Source organism: Mustela nigripes, chromosome 16 (genome assembly GCF_022355385.1).
Source record: "Mustela nigripes isolate SB6536 chromosome 16, MUSNIG.SB6536, whole genome shotgun sequence".
Taxonomy (NCBI): Eukaryota; Metazoa; Chordata; class Mammalia; order Carnivora; family Mustelidae; genus Mustela; species Mustela nigripes.
The window spans coordinates 29,739,475-29,755,554 of NC_081572.1; the positions used below are offsets into that span (position 1 = coordinate 29,739,475).

Here is a 16,080-nt window from a genome sequence, read left to right on the forward strand (position 1 = left end):
CATCCTAGATCTTAGAAGCCTATGACTCTAAGGAAATATGGTCTTGTATATTTATTAGAAAATTTAGTTTCTTAAAATTAAAAAATTCATGATCACTATTATGATCTATATAGCTAGAAAGCCCTTTGCTTCTAGTCCTACCCTCCTTAGGTAATCATATTTACCCATTCCTGCTTATCCTTTCAGAGATTTTCTATGTGTCAGCAAGCGTTTGCACATTTTTGTATATGCTTTAAAAATTACAGATGGACTTATGCTCAGCAGTGTTGTGTACCTTGCTTGCTCTGTCACATAACATACCTTGGGCCTTTCCCCACATCACAATATATAGACCTTTCTTACCCTTTTTAATAGCTCAGTAATGCTTCACAGGATGTGTGTATATCATGATCTAAGTGTTCCTTGCTGATGGATATTTGGCTTATTTTCCAACTTTCGCTATTGGCTGCAACGCTACCGCCAACACCTGTGTATATGTATTTAGAGACATAAGAGGGTGTGTCTGTTGGTTGAATTCCTAGAAATTCAGTAATGGGCACAAAGGATTTTGATAGAGTTCGCCTGGTTACCTTCCACATGGTTGGAACCAATTTCTGTTCCTGTCCACCAATTTATGAGAGTGCTTCCCACCCCCCGCCATAGTCATCACTAAATTACTGCTGAGATGAAAATGGTATCCTGTTGTTAGTCAGTATGCATTTATTTAATGACTAGTGAATTTGAGCATCTTTTCCTGTTTATCACCATTTTAGTGTTTTTTCCTCCCTCAGATCTATGTCCTTTGCCATCTTTAATATTTACTCTTATGTATGTACGTAGATATGTATTTATTTATTTGAGAGAGAGCGCGCATGTGCATATGCACAAGCGGGGGCAAGGTTGAAGGGGGAGGGAGAGAATCTTAAGCAGAATGTATGAGGAGCCGGAGCCCCTTGTGGGGCTCACTCAGTCCCACAACCCCAAGATCTCGACTGGAGCTGAAACCAAGAGCCAGAGTTGTTCAACCAACTGAGACATTCAGGCATCCCTATATTTTCTCTTCTTAATAAATGCTTCTAAAGAGTTCTCATTATAAGAATATTACCGGGGGTGCCTGGGTGGCTCAGTGAGTTAAAACCTCCGCCTTCTGCCTGGGTTGTGATCCCAGGGTCCTGGATTCGAGCCCCACATCCCGCTCTCTGCTCAGCGGGGAGCCTCCTTCCTCCTCTCTCTCTGCCTGCCTTTCTGCCTACTTGTGATCTCTGTCTGTCAAATAAATAAATAAAATCTTTTAAAAATTTAAGAAAAAAGTATATTATCATTTTATCAAAAACTTATAAACATTTTCCAATATGCTGTTATTTCAGATTCTTGTTCACAGTATTTTTGCTATTCCAGAGTCATATTTACTGTTATTTTAAATTTGTTGTCTCTGGGTTTTATACCATCATTAGGAGGGACTCTAAGGGACTCTAATCTTACTCTAAGGCTAATTTGAAAAAGTTACTTATATTTCTCTTTCTTAGCACACTCAGGTATTTTTTAAAAAGTGTTTGAATCTTTGTTACACTTGGAATTTATTTTTGAATAAGGATCAGGGTAGGTGTCTAGCTTTATTTTTTTTTCTAAATAAGTTGATGGTTATACTTATATCATATACTGAATATTTGATATATTTTTCCACTGTACTCATTTGTATATGTTTCTCACTAGATATCCACATGTATATTGATATTTTTGGTTTCTTTGTACTAGTCCATTGATTTATCTGTCTTTTCTGGGCTAACATTAAGTAGTTTAATGTAGTTTTATAATTTAAAAATAACATCTCACTAATGCTAACTCATTGTTCTTATTTCAGAATCTCCCTGTTTGCACATTTTTATGTCATGAGATAAATAATTTTTGTGAAGTGATTGGATTTTATCTGATTACAATGAATTTATATATTACATTAGAGAAATCGATTTTTTTTAAAACATGAGATCTTATAGTCTTCTTTGTTCCTTAGATGAACTGTAATATTTAAAAAAAAATGTCCTGGATGTTTCTTATTAAGTCTTCCTGAATATTTTAGTTTTTCATTTACTCTTATGAACTAGATTTTAAAAATTGCATTATGTTTTCTAATGAATTTTTGTTATCAACCACTTACTCAACCATTTACTCTTATCCACTACTTACTCTTATTTTTAAAAAAGATTTTCAATTAATTCTCCTAAACTTCCCAAGTATAAATCACATTATTTATAAATAGTGATCCTTTTTCCTTCTCTAATCTTTTTTTTAGCTCCTATTTTTTGTGTCAGACTGCACTGAAAAGTATTTCCAGGGGGGCCTAGGTGGCTCAGTCGTTTAAGGGTCTGACTCCTGGTTCTGGCCCAGGTCATGATCTCAAGAGTCCAGGGATCAAGCCCTGCATTGCGCTCCGCACTGGGCGCGGAGTCTGCTTGAGATTTTCTCCCTCTTCCTTTGCCCCTCCTCCTGCTCGTGTGCTCTCTCACTCTCTCAAATAAATAAAATCTTAAAAAAAAAAAAAAATCTTAAAAAATAAGTACTTCCAGAAAGAAGTTACATAAAGGTAGTAATAAATTTTTTTGGTAGTAATAATTTTTGTTACTATTTTGCTTATATGAATGTTAAATGTGTTAATATTTTGCAAGTATTTCATTTTTTGTGATAATTTTCTGTTTTTTTTCTATTAACAGGAGTATTTTTAAAAATTTACCATTAAGCAGGTAGCATAGTTTGAAATGCTGATTTTTTTCATGTTAGAGAAGTATCCATTATGACTTTTTAGCATCTACTGAAACGAGTATTTTCTTTTTGGCCTCTTCACGTGTTAATGGGTGACTTGTAAGAACATATTTCTTAACATTGAACTTTCTTTGGATTTCTGAACAAGCTTCAGATAGTCGGTCCTACTGTATTACTACCCGATGTACTGCTAATTCTCTTTGTAATATTTGTAAGTGTTGCATTGATATACATTATGTTGGTCCTTATGTCTTGTCAGATATTGCTGTTATCATTATGCTGGCTATGTGATTACAGCGTGAGATCTTACTTCTTACTCTATCCTCTGGCATGGTTTTAAAAACACTCATGCTCCGAAAAAACAAAAATAAAAACAAAAAAAACCACTCATGCTCTTTGACAGCTTTCACAATTGGTCTGCTTTATTTTTTTCTCTCTCTTAAGTCAATTTTGGGAGTTTCTATTTTTAATGAAGAAAGTCCATTTGTTCCAGGTTTTAAAGTATGTTTCCTTTGTAAATATTTCTTAAAATTATTTTCATTTCTTCTTTGTCTGTGGCTATTTTTCTATTCTTATTTCTTCTCATGTTTTCTCTTGATTGGTTTAGGTAGTGATTTGCTTAATTTATTGCTCATTTTAGTTACAGTTTTTTTTTTCAAAGACCCATTTCCTATATTCTTTTTTGTTTGTAATTAATTAATTCCTGCCTTTACTTTTATTGATTCCTCTATTTTAATTTGCTTAGGATTTTTTTGTTATTCTTTTACTACTCTGTAGAAAGCATTTTCTCAAATGCCTAATTAATCAATGTGCTTATTTATTAATATATACACTTATTAATTTTGATTAATTTAGTTCTAAATCAACTTCATTTAGGTCACACAGATTTTTTTTTTATTTTTAACCTTTATCAAAGTCATGCATTTATATTATTTATAGGCTTAAATAATATCAAATAGTAACACAAAGCTTTATTATTGACACAAGAACTGCCTGTTCTTGGATTTTAGTTGCAGGTAGATACAAAAATAGATCAGCTCTAATCCTTACTTTCATTTATGCTTTCATCCATGTATTGTCTATTCGATCTGCCATATGTTATGGAGTTGCCCCAGGAAGAGGCACCAGGGGATACTCAAGGGACCTTTATTTGTGGAAGGGGCTGTATTCCTGTCTTGGCCACAACAGTTCCTTTTACTTCTTTTATATACAGTGCTTTATTTGGAGAGTTCATAAGAAGACAAATTTCAACAGCATATAGTGTTTAAACTTACATACATGCACAGTGTCTGTATAGAAACCCATTTGTAAAAGCTCAATACATTATTGGACTCCAAGAAGCCACTGATGGCAAAATACATTATTATTTAATGTGACACTAAGAAAAAAAAAAGACATGGCTCATGTCTTAGATTATATGACACAATCTTATTTTTAGAGAGAGATGTAGAGATGCTAGAATATGAAAAAAAACTATCCTATTATAGACTAAATATGGCATATGCTTTTTAGATGTGAATTAGAATTCAAGTCTTAGGTTGGCTCCACAATTTTGTGACTTTGTTCAAAGATTAAGTGACCGTCAAAGTCTAAATTGAGGAGGAACTCCAGCAGCAGCTCATTTGCTAACTGGGCATCTGAATTCATCTTAGACAGTGACATATCATACTGCCTTCTCTCTGGTCCCATTCTGGATGATGAGACACCATCAGCTCTGTTTAGTCTCCTTGGCAAGATGTCACATCCCTGAGCTAGGGTCTGCTGCTTAGCCAGGAAGGGGAGATAGCCCATATTTAGTGTTTGGAAATATCTTCTTGGACATTTTTAAGCCACTCAGTGCTCCGATGAGCTCCTGCTGTTCTGCGCTCTCTTCTTGGACCATGTGTATCACAGCTGGAGCCTCTTCGGCAGCAGTCCCATGGTCTGCAGGACGATGTGTCGTCAACCCTTGTCTTAATCTTGGCCTGCATTGCTGCTTTCTTGACAGTGGTCCAGAGCTTCTCCAGCGTTTCCATGCAGTGGCTCTGATGACTCCAGAGCCTGGAAGCCTGGAGGTCCAGTCCAAAGCAACCGGCTCAAAGTCTGAAAACGTTTTATGACTCCCTTCATCTGAAATATTTTTACAAATTAAGTATTTTATTTTGTGGTTTTTGACAATGAACAGAGTATTTTCCCAAATCTTTAAGTAATAGGGCCCCAGGAAAACATGCCGTATGTATAACTTTTTGCTTTGGGTAGCCCACACAGCGCTGAAATGTGAGATTACACATCTTCTATTGGATAAACATGGGTGGAAGATCCTGGGGGAACCGGAGTTCAGATCCTGGCTTTGTCATTTAGGAATTATGTGATCTTGGAAAGTTAATTAAACTGTCTAGTTTTCAGTTTCTCCATCTGTAAAAGGGGAATTAAAGACACCAACTCACATGATTATCATAGAGACAGAACTCTGTATTTAGATCGCCCATTGTGGTCCTGTGGGTTTGGTGTGCTCAGCAGCAACTACTTGCTTTTCATTCTGTTTCTTCCTTTTCTGAAGGAATTATTCCTCCCACCCCTCTAGTCTCAGCCGAGAGAGAGGACCAGATGGGATGCAGGTACCATCTAGTCCATCCCCCTGCCTCTGTCAAGTCTGTAATTTCTAAGCACCCTAAAAGGAGAATTGTCTGACCTTATCCTAAAAATCCTTAGACAAACAAACTGCAATCAACTGGCAACTCATTTTAGCTCACAGAATTGTTCTTTTGCTAATTCACCTATTCACAGTAAACGTACATTGGACCTATCTACATCGGGCACCGTACTGAGTTTCAGAAGTATAAAAAGACATTTGACATAACTCCCCCTCCTTAAGATGCCCATAATATAGGAAGGAAAATCTGAAAACCAGCAATTGCAATGCCAGGTAATTAGTGCTATGATAAAAATATCCATAGACTTTGATAAATCACATAGGATGGGCCTCTTTTAGGAGCTGGGAGCAGATGGATGGACAGGATTATTGGAAATGCTTCCCAAAGGAGGGGACACCTGAGCTAAGAGAAGCAAAGGTGAGAAGGGTTTTCAAAGGTCCATTTCGGACACTAAATCTCAGAGGTAGCACAATTCAGGGAAGTAAAATTTGTTCAATGAGACACAGCGGAGATATCATGAAGAATGGTAAAGAGAGTGAGGTGGTAGACAACACATATATCCCACTTCACTCTTGTGAAAATGGACTGTATTGAAAGTCCAACCTAATGTCTGAGGCAGAATTAGAAGATGTCAGGATTAAGAGTCTTAAGGGAGGTAGAAACTTAGTATAAAATAGTATAACTTTCTGGGTCCCATAGCATTTGTCTCTGCCATTCTTTTTTTTTTTTTTAATATTTATTTATTTGAGAGAGAGAAAGTGAGACAGAGCATGAGCAAGGAGAAGGTCAGAGAGAGAAGCAGACTCCCCGTGGAGCTGAGAGCCCGATGTGGGACTCGATCCCGGGACTCCAGGATCATGACCTGAGCCGAAGGCAGTCGTCCAACCAACTGAGCCACCCAGGCATCCCTGTCTCTGCCATTCTTAATGTCCACTTCCCACATGGTGTTCAGGGCTCTTGGTATCCTATCACTCTAGAATGTTTGCTACAAGAGAAGATAATAGAAACATTGGTTGAGAAATTTGGTATTTTAAATCTGACAATGGTAAGAAACAATCACATTATTTGTGGGTTTTTTTTGTGTGTATAACGAGTATGCAATCTATTGCTGAACTAAGCAATAAAAATGAGTATTTCTAATCATTTTATTTTTTCAACTGCTAATTAATTCTATGAAGTCAATATGACATCTTCACAATGGTGGGAGAAATATGGATAATAGCAATAACAATATATGTTAAAATTCATTGTAAACTGTAGAGTGCTTACATATATATTTGATCATTTGATTCTTGCAGTGGCCCTAGGAGATAAATATTTATCCTCCTTTTACAAGCAAGGAAACTGAGGCGCAGATTTACTTGAGGCCACTCAATTGCTAAGGCAGAAATTGGTCTCTGATTGGGTGATTCCAAAGTCTGACTACCTCTATCTGTGATGCCAGTAGTGGGATCAAGTTTCCTTCTCCTCTTGGGAAGCAGCTTGGGATTCTGGGGTATAGCAGGAACCTGCAGAAGGAGATGAGAATGTGTCTTATTTCATGCAACTCTCTCCCTCACCTCCTTTAGATAAATCACTTGGCATGCTATTGGAGGGGTGGGGGTTTATTTAGTTTTTCTGGATGTTTCTTTAAGGATGTTAAGAGGAACAGGCCAATAGTAATCTCAAACAGGATATCCTTTAGGGAAAACACTCCACACTAAATACAAACAAGAGATTTCAGACTGAAGAATCACAGACACTGAAGAATCCCTTTAATTTTGTTTTCTGGGTGCATGCATGCAGCGTGCGTGCATGTGTTTTTGTGTTTGTGTGTGTAGCTGCTTAGTTTTGGAGTACCTCTTAGATTTTTTAGTGGACCACCTACAAGGAATATGTGTGAGTCGTTTGGTACCCTGCAGACCTTGGCAAATGTTTTTCAGGATTCTTCCTCCTACATGTTTACGCACATCAATTTTTTTTCCTGTATGTTTCTTTATGTGCTGATTATCTTTATTTCATTTCTTTCTTTCTTCCTCTCTCTCTCTCTGTTTCTGCCTACAACCTTGCTCCTAGAGTAGTTAAGTTCATTAAGATGCTTAAAAACAAAGATCAGTGAGCTCATTCACCCCAAGTTCAGCCAGGACCACCCACAGTGAGTCATGTGGACCGGGACTGTTTTCACTTTAGGGACAAATCTTCAGCAGAGTTTGCTGTCCTCTGGCATTAGTGTTTGGTCTCCCACATTTCTCGGGTCACCAAAAGTAAGAGTCTACTTGTGTAGTCTTCTAAGTTCAGGCAGTGTTCAGTGTCCCTGGAAGAAGAGGGAGTGACAAATCAATCCTCTAAACCTCTGTTGCATTTGTGTTTGAACATCCCTTTCCTGCCTACCAAGTGTTCTTCTGAATACCCCATTGTTACAGCCATACTCACCACCCTTTGGAGGGATTTAATGGCTAAATCAGATCTTTTTTTTCGTGGCACGTCTCAAGGCGGACCCCAACCCTTATCTGAGCAACTGATCTTTCCCACTGCAAACCTGGTGCCAGTGTGTCCCAGAACCCTCTCGGCCCCTGAGAGAGCACTTCAGAATAAACAAATTGAAATACCAAGAGGATATTTACAGCCACTGACCAAGCTCCCAATTTCCTTGGCTGGCCCTGTAGACAATGTACTCTTGCATTAGCTTTCAATTGTACTGTCAGAAATTGATACAGGACCAAGATTGAAAAAATATTATGCTAAGCCAGTCAATAGGCAAACAAAACATTGTCTACCATTTCTTTAGAGGCTCTGGGCTAAATGTTTGTTTGCTTTCACAGTGATATCTCAGTCACCACAAATTCTGGGCCTCTCTTGCTTAAACTTCCTGATCTAGTTCCCAGGGACACAAGGGAACCTGGCTTTGGAGCAGGGCGAGTCCATGGCACCTAATAGCTTATGCTTTTCTGGTGTTAAGGGACAAATCTCTCTTCAGCAGGCTTCTGCCCAGTTAGCCCTGCTGTGGAAACTCATAAAACTCAGATTAAAGCAATTCTGAATGAAAGCATCTTCATGGCCATCCAATGCAAATATCCCAAGCCCCACTATGGACCAATATGTCAACCAACTGATGCTTACAAATTGAAGCCTCTAGATTTGTTCTGAGTCTCTGGAGAGAAAGCCAATCAACTGTAGAATGTTCTTAAATTCGGTTTTTGTGCCCTAATAATTTTTCAAGAATCTAACCACGTATTAAGAATCTAACCCAGTATTTTGGAATCTATGATCTGCAATAAGGTCTTATTAAATTCTATGTGTTTCCTCGCCTTCATGCAGTTATGTTCATTTCCTCTAACTTCACACACCTGTCTGTTCCTTTGCATTTTTATATTGAACCTAGAATCCCCTTCTTTTCTCTGCCTTGCAAAAATCTGTTCATCTGTTCAGGTTTGATTTAAAGGTCTCTTATTCAGTCTATCCATTAGGAGGTGAAATACACAGCCTGAGCCCCCTCACCCCCTCTACATTTCCTTATCATTTCTATCATTTGCTCTTTCTGCCACCGCGTGTATGGTGTCATGTGCCGTCCCCTAGAGCTGGGACTAGGGTGAAGCAAGCGTGGTGTCAAGGACATAAAATGTTAGGAGGCACTCACTTTCAGGGCTGTGCACTTAAATTATGAGCCCTAAACACCTCACTTGTCTCCCCTCCTCACTTGTCTCTCCCGGCACAAATCCTCTTCAGGAAAGACTGGTGCCCATCATATAGGTCTAAGTAAATGTGTTGTCTTATATTCAAATAATTGCTTAGGCTCTTTTCTCTTTATTTTCAATTTAGGGTACTAACATTTTCTTACCATGGCAGAAGACAATTCAGCTCTCTTAAATGGTCACCCACCCCCTCTCCTGACACAGGTTTTCCTTCCTGCATCCTTGTAGTATAATCCCATCACAGGTTGAGTTAATAACCTGTGTTTATGTTAGTATGACCATGTCAACATTATCACAGCTGAGTCTGCAGAATACAGTGTTTGCGTTTCTTTTCTCCATAACTTTTTGCTTTTCTTAGAATTGGTGGCTTCTTTCACACTTCATTTTTCATAATTCTCCATTTACTTTATCCCTCATGAAAGACTAAATCATTTCCAGAACTACAGGCTCCTTTCAAGATGGTCAAAACACCAGGGAACTTCCTGAATCCATCTCCCTCCATTCCTCTGGAGCCCTCCATTCTCCAAACTAGCTAGGGTTGCTCAGCTCGTACAGGGGGATTGTCCTTCACCCTCCTGGGAATTCCTTCACCTGGCTGTGTGGGATCCCTAAGTCCTGGAGCCTAGGGATGTCGTTGTTCTTGGCTTACTTTCCTCTGGCAAAATAAATCTTTGACAACTTGCTTATGAAAAAAAAACATGTCTTTATTCTGGCCTCACACTTGATTCATAATTTGACTGAGAATGGAATTCTGGGTTGAAAGCATTTTTCTCCCCATGGGCTTTGAGGTATAGCTTTATTGTCTTCTAAATTCCTACTGTGAAGAGCAGTGATTCCTGATATTTGTATGTGCTTTGCCTTCACCCCCTTTTTCCTTGTCTTTGGAAGTTTTTAGGATTTTCTCTTTATCCCTAATATTCTGAAATTTTTTGATGATGTAACTTGGAAGAGGTATTTTTTTATTGCACTTTGTTGGTCACTCAGTATTTTGTTTCTTTCAGTTTAAATCTAGAGACTCAGTTTTGGGAACTTCCCTTGTATTATTATTTTGAAAGTTTCTTTCCTTTTATTGTTTTCTTTTTTTTTCTTCATCTCTCTTTATAAAATTCTTATCGGCCAACTCTTGGCCCTTGTTCCAGTTGTCTATTGAGATATAATAAGCCATCTAAAACCCAAGCAGCTTAAAACAATAGTAATCATTTATTTTGCTCACAAATCTGTAATTTGGGCAGGACTTGGTGGAGTATAGCTTCATCTCTGCTTTATGTGGCATCACTAGGAAATCTCTAACAAGATTACAGTAACTATTTCCAAGATGGCTCAGTCACAGGGCCAGCAAGTTGGTAGTGGTTGTTGATGAGGGGCCTTGGTATGTTTCCACATGGCACTTACCACAGGGCTCTTGAGCTTTCTCAGAGTATGGTGGCTGGGTTTGGAGTAGTAGTACAGCAGTTTTATTACAGGAGGCCTAGAAAGAATTTGCAAGCCTTCTTGTGACCTAGGCTTCAAAGTTCCATAACATCATTTCTACCACATTCTATTGGTCAAGCAAGTCACCAAGACCAGCTGTATTTAAAAGGAGAGGATTTAGATTCTACCTCTCAGTGGGAGAATAGCAAAGAATTTTAGCCATCTTTAATTTGCTATTATTCTCATTCCTCTAATTTTCATGTATTTCTTTTATTTTTCCATTTTTAACTTTTTCTCCTAGATTTTTGAAAATATCCTTAACTTTACATTCCAGCCCTTCAGTGGACCTTTAAAAATAAATTTTTAACCATATTAATCTGTTTCCATGGACACTTCTCTAAATTCACCCATTCTTGCTCTGTGGATATTCTTACCTTTTTTCTTATATTACTGTTTATTAGTTTCAGTTTTCTTCTCTGTGCAAGTTCCCCCTTTCCCTCTTCTTCTTCAGTTTATTGGTCTTGATCTCTGCCTTTCATTTTAGGGACTTTCCTCAAACATCTGGCATTTTGTAGCTAAATAAAACTAGACTTTATAGACTTTATTTAGACTCTGACAGGAACTCTGGGTGCAGAGAGAGTGTGTTGAACATTAAGCATCATTATAGGGTGATCAGGACCAAGCCAGTTTTTTCATCAGATTAGATGACATTATCTGTAGGTGTTTTTTCCTGGGGCCAGACCACTTCTGTGGAGAAGAAATACCTAAATCCTGCCCAGGGAGTATAAGGCCATCTGAAAGAGGTCTGGGAACTATGCAGTAGAAAGGAGCTAAGGGTCTAAATATTCAGAATGTAAACATTTTAATGGTCTTGTTTTTAGTATTCACCCTGCTTCTGTCTGCACCTGGTATCCCCACTTCAAAGCATTTGTGATTTACTTCCCAGAGATCAAGTCTCCCGTGTATAATCTGAGTTGGGATAGTCAGGGTGGGGGAACTCCCCTGTTTGCCTAGAAGGAAGGAGATGGGGAACTGACTGCTCCTTCCATATACAGACCATCAACCCATCCTTTTTAAGTCTTATTCTTCTACTCCGCTTTCAGAGTACTGGTATCTCAAATTCCTGAGCCTTTTTGGAACTCCATGACCGCAAATCTGTTCCATTTTGACTTCTCTCAGTGGTCTTTGGTTTCAGTATTTTAACCATGCACTTATCCTTTTAACCTTCAGAAATATTAATGTTTTAAAACCCATTATATTCTTTTCTATTTTCTTTGTCTTTGTGAATTTCCACTTTCTACCCCTTTATTATTATTTCATTAGAGTTTTGAGTGGAGTGGAAATATACATTAAGTCTGCCATGTTTAATCAGAAATCCACCTGTATTTTCCTCCCCACTGGAGAACAATTAAGTGTTTCTTTTAAGATAAGAACAATTTCCGGGTGCCTGGGTGACTCAGTGGGTTAAAGCCTTTGCCTTCCCCTCAGGTCATGATCCCAGGGTACTGGGATCGAGCACCGCATCAGGCTCTCTGCTCAGCAGGGAACCTGCTTCCTCCTCTCTCTCCGCCTGCCTCTCTGCCTATTTGTGATCTCTGTGAAATAAATAAATAGAATCTTAAAAAAAAATTAAGAACAATTTCCTTCTAGAGAACCCTGAGGAAATCCATAGGATATACCAAAGACTTTCATTTCTGACCTTCGGACCAAACCATGCTTACTAGGGCTAAACCAGACATTGAGGGAGTAGTTAGGCTCCATGGCTGCCACTGAGCCCTTACAGGCTCACATCTCATAAAGACAGGCAGAGGCAACTACAGTTGTGCCTGCCTCCACATTAAGGGACCAAAGAAAAGCCTTATTTGTTGGATTTGTCAGGCACTAGGCTAAGAAGTTAATGTGAAAAACATCTCATTTAATTCTTAAAACAAACTTATGAGATAGGTATTGTTATCACCTCCATTTTAGAGACAAAGCATCTGAATCACAGAGTTTCAACATCTTTCCAAAACTACACAGATGATGCATGGCAGAGTTAATCCTGGAGGTCTGCATTGGAAAATGTGTTCCTACTCTTTGTCTACTAATTATATATAAAGTTAAAAATTATGTTTTCTTGCCTGGAAACCATCACATATGGACCAGAGATTTTTGGCCCTGGGCTGAGTACTGATGAGAGGAGAGATCCATCACCTTTTCAAACATAAAACCAGGATATAAGGAGAGAGGTTATGTTGGGCCATTGTAAGTTGGTTAAGGAGAATGGAAAAGGGTGACATGGGAGTTAATAAGAAGTGTACCCAACAAATGTATGAACTATGTGGATTAGGATTTAATGGATAAGTGCCTTTTATGTACTAAGCATTATGAGAGACATGCACGGACTTATTGCTTTGTTTAAGCTTTAAAACAGCCTTATGATAAGGGTTATACTTCTACCTTTCAGATGGAGTACCTCATGATCAGTTTGGTTAAGATACCCATCAAAGTCACACTGATAGAAAAGCCCAAAGCTGGGATTCAAACCCAGTCCTTTGACTCTAATCAAACTTGGATGCCTTTTTAAGGGAAGATTTCAATGTTTTCAAGAAAATAATATCTACAGTAGAAATCTTTTATATATATATACCAAACTATGTGAGATATATATATATATATATATATATATATATAATCATTGCCTTAGAAAGGTCCAACAGGTAAACTTAATCTCATCAGGCTTCTATCAAATGTTGGTGTTAGCTATAGATCTTGGGCAAATGACTTCACCTCACATCCTTGGATGGAGGTAGCGACACTCAACACAGAGATAACGAACAGAAGAACCCCTGCACTATGGCACATGCACAGTGTGTTTTAGAAAATGGCAAATATACAGCATCCCTGTGATCAGGCTATCTGTTTGGGCTGAAAAATATATCTACCTTAAATAAACTCCTGGGGGAGAGGTCCAAGCCTCTCCTGTATACCATATAACTCAGTACTCTGTGGCTTTGACCACTGGTCTTTGGGTACAAAAGGAAATGAGTGATGGGAACCAGTGTGCAGAATTGTTTTAACCCATATGGACATGGTCTTCTTTATAATCTCAGTTCTAAAAAGAGGTACTTTCTCTCCTTTCCAGGGTTCTCTTCCTGTTGGGATTATGCCACATACCGGTTTTCAGTATTTGCTTAAGATGTGGCTGCTGATGAGTCAGAGGAGAGGAAAGAGACTCCAAAATGTGAGGTAACACACGGTTCTTGGGGCTGGAGTGAAGGAAGAGTTAAGAAGTTTCTTGGCCTGTGTTTGGTTAGAGGTGGAGGCTGATGCCTCCTTATGTGAGGATGAGAAAAGTTTTAGCAGCCTAGCTTCTAGTCTGTGTAGAGCAGTGTGACTTAGAGCAGAACTTCGCTGTCTTTAGTGTGCATATGGTTCTGGGGGTCGCGGTTATATTAAAAGCAGATTCTGACTTGTAAGGTCTGTAGCGTGACCTCAGACTCAGCCATTCTAATAAGCTTCCAAGAGCTGCATGCTACTGGTCCATGGACCACGCTCTGAGCACAGAGGGTTCAGGAAAGGTCAGAAGATGTGGCCTGAGTTTCTTAGGGTGCCATTTATGTCTGTAATCCTCATATTCCTTATCTTTAAAATGGGGAAACATAGCTCCAAAGCGGAGATGTTTAAAGGTGTATATTGCTTTGAATATTTGTAAAGGTATTTAGGAAAATTTAATGCAATTTAAACTGCATTTCTTGCAAAAATTTCATGTTTTAATGAAATTTAAACTTAAATTTAAGTGACCATTCCTATAGTACTTGTTTAATAAACAGCTTATTCTAAATGCAACAAACTCAACATATAGCTTTTAATACAGTTCAGATTTCTAAGTTAGGTTTAAAGGAACATGTGAATATAAAATGGGTTAATTTCATTTTGTTTAAAGCAAGAGCACTCTCTATCTTTTCCTACTTGAGAAATTTAAAAAATTATTGTGGTATGTAAGGGCTTGTTCCTCTTAATTAAAAAATCATCTGATTTGACGTAATGGAAGTTATTTGATCAGTCGGAATCGCTTGAAATTGACATTGGCAAAACCTACATCCACCTCTAATAGGACTCAAATGGCTTCAATTTATGGTCACTTGAAAATGGAGATGAAGAAAATCTATGAGAAGGCTTTAAGAAAAACTTACACTAATAATTACCAAATGTTACTAGGTAGAAAGCAAACAAGACTAAAAATAATTATAGCCTTCATGAAAAAGAGACAGTGATTTTTAAAGAAGAGCTTTGTAAATTCTGAAGCACTATGAAATGTCTTTTTGTAGACATTTCAAGGTGTCTAAAGATGTCAAGATCATAAAATTCAGAAAAATATCTAGGGTCAGAACTCTGTGTATAATTTATATCGGTCAATTAACATAATTCTTCCCACTCTGAAATTTTAGTTAATGTAATGTAATAGTAACAATAGTAATATTATAGAGTAACGTACAACTAATTCAATTTATAGACCCCACTTCTTACTGAAAGCAGTTGTAGTTGTTGCTAAAACACCTCTCCTCTAACTTTTGGGGAAGGCTTCAGAAAGTGGGGAGACTTTCCATTACAGACCTTCCTATCCCATAGGTGAAAAAGGTATTGGTCCTCTTATACCAGGGGCTTTGACTTCAAAGCTCTGGATTGATTTGGACACCTAATTACTCCTGTACCTATATAGCTTTGTTCAGTTTCTCTAGCTTCCCAGCTTCTCAGAATAATAAAATCAAAGTTGGGGGTGACTGTGTATCTAGGGGATCAAGTCATAATGATCTAGCAGTCCTCCTCACTGTCTTGGAGAGAGGTAAAGACTGTGCTTTACTGAAACCAAATTGATGTAGACCATATGGTACATTAAGATTCGAGGGCTAAGAGGTGTAATCAGCTGGGACTACTTAAGAACCCCCAGGTCAGTGGTTCTCAAAGTATGGTCCCTAGATGAACAACATCAGCATCACACAGGGTCTTGTTAGAAATGCAAAATTTCAGGCCCTAACCCAGATCTGCTGGATCAGGAATGCTGGAGGGTGCACCCAGTACTGTCCTGTTTAATTTGCTCCTTGCGCCTGCCAGGTGATCCTGATGCACAATAAAACCAGAGAATCACTACTCCAGCCCAAGTCTTCCAGTAGAACCAGAGCCATCAAAAAAAAAGAAGAAAAAAAAAAAAAAGAAGAACCAGAGCCATCTTGGCAACTTCTTTCCTCAGTACAACCCAAAGTCAAGAGAAGAAAAAGAAAAAGAGGTTAAGGAAAGCCAGATGGTAGCCTGATGTTTCAGCCTCTGCTCAAACAGATAAGAGAACGGCAATGCTCTTGGCATGGAAGCATCACAGTTTTTATGTTCATAAACTCATTTCTAGTAGTGGTCTGGGGCTGAGGAGGAAGACCTGGTCTGTAGCATTTGCTGATTTTTATGGTGTAAATGCTCCCACCATGTCTGATTTTGAGCTAACAACATGCATGTTGCTGAATACAAGGCTGGGAAGAGATGTTGCTGGTTGTCTCTCATAGGCTTTTTGAGTCACTGTCACTCCTTACACCAAAGGACAAAGAAACCCTTTCTCTCTAGCTCTATCATCTGTTGTCTGAAAGTCTCACCTTTGCTTA

At 38.3% G+C, this 16,080-nt stretch overlaps 1 long non-coding RNA gene across 5 annotated transcripts in view; it reads left to right on the top strand.

The window, feature by feature from the left end:
• LOC132003801 (uncharacterized) overlaps window positions 1–16,080 on the top strand; it is a 119,117-nt gene that overhangs the window by 21,441 nt on the left and 81,596 nt on the right. For 3 of the 5 annotated variants that reach the window (XR_009400320.1, XR_009400318.1, XR_009400319.1), the window contains exon 3: window positions 13,575–13,678. This is a non-coding gene — a long non-coding RNA (uncharacterized LOC132003801). Of the gene's footprint in view, window positions 1–13,574; window positions 13,679–15,544; window positions 15,973–16,080 lie in introns of those variants that run through there. The other 2 variants (XR_009400317.1, XR_009400321.1) reach the window with 2 other exon arrangements.